Source organism: Petaurus breviceps, unplaced genomic scaffold, assembly GCF_028583685.1.
Source record: "Petaurus breviceps papuanus isolate PSGF00001 unplaced genomic scaffold, PetGlider_PUasm1.0 90897, whole genome shotgun sequence".
Taxonomy (NCBI): Eukaryota; Metazoa; Chordata; class Mammalia; order Diprotodontia; family Petauridae; genus Petaurus; species Petaurus breviceps.
This window is the reverse complement of record NW_027187374.1, coordinates 9942576-9946528: the sequence shown is the minus strand read 5'-3', so window position 1 is coordinate 9946528 and position 3953 is coordinate 9942576.

Genomic DNA, 3953 nt, shown 5'->3' with positions numbered 1-3953 from the left:
AAATAATATGCTTCAATCTGTGTTCAGACTCCATAGTTCTTTTTCTGGATGTAGACAGCACCTTTCTTTGCTAAGGATCCAAGATTAGAAGGAAAAAGGAAACCAGAAAAGAATTTTTACAACCAGGGCCAACAGCATATTAGTGGTCCAATTTCCCACATTTTCTCCAACATTTATCATTTTCTTGTTTTGTCACGTTAGCCAATCTGATTAGTATGATGTGATATCTCAGAGTTGTTTTGATGTGCATTTCTCTAATACATAATGATTTAGCACATTTTTCATATGATTATTGATAGCTTTAATTTCTTCATCTGAAAACCTCTTGTTCATATCATTTGACCATTTATCAATAGTTGAATGACTGGTATTCTTATAAATTTGACACAGTCTATTTATTTTTAAAATGAGGCCTTTATCAGAGGCCCTGGTTGTAAAAATTCTTTTCCGGTTTTCTGTTTCCTTCTAATCTTGGATGCATTAGCTTTATTTGTGGAAAAATTTCTCAATTTAATGTAATCAAAAATATCCATTTTGCATTTCAAAATGTTCTCTATCTCTTCTTTGGTCCTAAATTTACCCATTCTAAGACAATACATGTTATTTTATTTAACTATTATTTTTTAAATTAAATGTTATGTTTATTTTTAGTTTACATCATTCATTTCCACAATATTTTGAGTTACAAATTTTCTCTGTCTTTCCCCTACCCACCATCCCAAAACAGTGATCCCGCTGTATACCCACTCCCCCAATCTGCTCTCTCCTATATCTTCCCCCATTCCCCTCCAACATTCCAATAGGGAAAGATGTATCTTTATAGCCCAATGCCTGTAAAAACTATATATATATATATATTTTTAATTTTAAAATTTAAAATTCCACATTCTTTCCCTTCCTTCCTCATCACACACCCTTACTGGGAAGATAGGCAATCCAATATAGGTTGTACACGTGTAGCTACACAAACCATTTCCATAGTGGATATATTGTGAAAGACTGCCTATATTTCCTTCCATCCTATCCCACCCCCTACTTGTTCTATTCTTTACTTTGACCCTGCCCCTTGTCAACAGTGTGTGCTTCTAATTTCCAACTCCCTCCAACCTGCCCGCCCTTCCATCACCCCCCCTCTCATGCCCTTCTCCCCACTACTCTCCTGCAGGGTGAGATACCCTATTGAGTGAGTATGTGATCCCCTCCTTAAGCCAAATTCAATGAGAGTAAGTTAACCCATTACCTTTTGCTTTCCTGTTCTTCCCCTCCATTGTAGCAGTTTTCCCTTGCCTCTTCTATATGAGATAATGTACTCCAACCTGTCTCTTCTCATCTCCTCTAATTACATTCCTCTCTCACCTCTTAATTTCACCTTTTAAGTATCACCCCTTCCTATTCAATTGGTCCTGTGCCCTCTGTCTATGTATACTTGTACACATATATACACACACATATGTGTTCATATACCCATATACCCTCCTATATATACATATATATGTATGTATGCATATATATATATACATATACACATATATTTACATTCCATTCAGCTATTTTCACATTGAGAAAAGTGTCATAAGTTACAATTATCAATTTTCCAAGTAGGAATGTAAACAGTTCAACTTTGATGAGTTCATTATTATTTCTTTTCCTTGTTTACCTTCTCATGCTTCTTTTCCTTCTTGTATCTGAATGTCAAATTTTCTGTTCAACTCGTTTTTTTTTTCAGCAAGAATGCTTGAAAATCCTCTATTCCACTGAATGATCATATCTTCCCCTGAAACATGATACTCAATTTTGTTGGGTAGGTGACTCTTGGTTTTAATCCCAGCTCCTTTGACCTCTGGAGTATCATATTCCAAGCCCTTCAATCCCTCAGTGTAGAAGCTGCCAGATCTTGGGTTATCCTGATTGTGTTTCCACAATATTCAAATTGTTTCTTGCTGGCTGCTTGTAACATTCTCTCCTTAATCTGGGAATTCCGGAAACTGGTTATAATATTCCTAGGAGTTTTCTTTTTGGGATCTTTTTCAGGAGGTGATCGGTGGATTCTTTCAACCTCTATTTTGCTCTCTGATTCTAAAACATCAGGGCAGTTTTCTTTGAGAACTTCCTGGAGGATGATTTCTAGGTTCTTACTTTGATCATGGCTTTCAGGGAGTCCAATAATTTTTAAATTATCTCTCCTGGATCTATTTTCCAGATATTTCACATTGCCTTCTATTCTTTCATTTGTTTGGATCTGTTTAACAGCATCTTGATTTCTCATACAGTCATTAGCTTCCATTTGCTCCAGCTTAATTCTGAAGCCATGATTCTTCTCATTGAGCTTTTGACATTCTTTTTCCATCTGGCAAATTCAGCTTTTTAAGGCATTCTTCTCCTCATTGCCTTTTTGAGCCTCTTTTTCCATTTGAGTCAGTCTGTTTTTTAAACTGTTATTTTTCTCAGTCAGCCTGTTGACTCTCATTTCATAATTTTCTTGCATTGTTCTCATTTCTCTTCCCAATTTTTCCTCCACTTCTCTTATCTGCTTCTTAAGGTCCTCTATGGCCTCTAACCAGCTCGTATTTTCCTTTGAAGCTTTTGGTGCAGGAGTTCTGACTTCACTGTCTTCCTCCTGTTCCATGCTTTGCTCCTTTTTGTCCTCAAAATGGTAGTCTAATGTTGGAATCTTCTGTCTCCTTTGTTTCCTTTGCCTGGTCATGTCACCCGTCAGTCACTTGACCCCTGGGCTTTTTGCCACAGGAGGACTCTGCCACCAGACAGGGGAGCTTTCGTCCCAAACGCTGGGCTTTTCTCAGTTGCTGGAGGTATTATATGGATACCCTCTCTGAGGTCTCCACATGCTCTGGCAAGCTGGACATATACCCCAGGACCTCCACCCTAGACTGCAATCCAGATCCGAGCAGGTTAAAGCAAGAGCGATTGTCCCTGAGACTGGTGCTTGGTCCCCCTACACTCTGCAGGCCAGGAGCTGAAGCTGCCATGTGGCTCTGGCTGGCTGTGTTGGAGCCTCAGAAGCCTCTCTCCCTGGGGGCAAAAGCCATGCACTCCCACTTACTGGTCCCAAAGTCCAGACTATACTGACCACTCAGTTTGTCCTTTGCATCTGTGTGTTGATAAATCTGGAAATGGCCACAGTTGCTGCTGATCTGGAGTCCCTCTGGCCGCAGCAGGTCAGGCCTCCCCTGGGGCTAAAGCCTCAGAGTGCGTCTGGGCTCGGCTCCCAGAACACTGAGCTGGCCAATTCCTGCTGGCCTGCTGGGCTGTCCTCAGCTGAAAGTTAGCTTCTCTGTGTCATTTTGTGGCTTCTGCAGCTCCAAAGTTTTTTCAGAGTCCCCTTCTTAAATGGATTAGGGAAGGTGGAAGCAAGATCAGCAGGGAGGTCTTGCTTCCACTTTGTCATCTTGGCTCCACCTTACCTTCTGTTAGTCTATTTTTTAAGGTGTTATTCTCTTCAGTCAGGTTGTCGACTCTCTTTTCATGATTTTCTTGCATCATTCTCATTTCTCTTCCCAATTTTTCCTCCACTTCTATTATTTGATTTTCAAAATTCTTCTTGAGCTCCTCTATGGTGTATAGCCAATCCATAATTTTCTTGGAAGCTTTTGGTGCAGGAGTTCTGATTTGTTGTCTTCCTCCTGTCCCATGCTTTGATCCTTTTTGTCCCCAAAATAGGAATCTAAACTGGTATTGCTGTGCTTGCTTTGCCTCATTTGCTTGTTCATGTTGCCACTCAATTACTTGACTTTTGAGCTTTTTGCCACAGTAGAACTCTGCTTTCAGAGAGGAGAGCTTTGTCCCAAATTTGCAGTTGCTGAAGCTATTAGTTGGGTACCTTCTCAGAAGCCTCCACTGGCTCCGGCACCTGGTCACATACCCCAGGACCTCTACCCTTGACAGCAATCCAGATCCAATCAGGTTAAAGCAAGAGAGGTTACCCCCTCAGAATG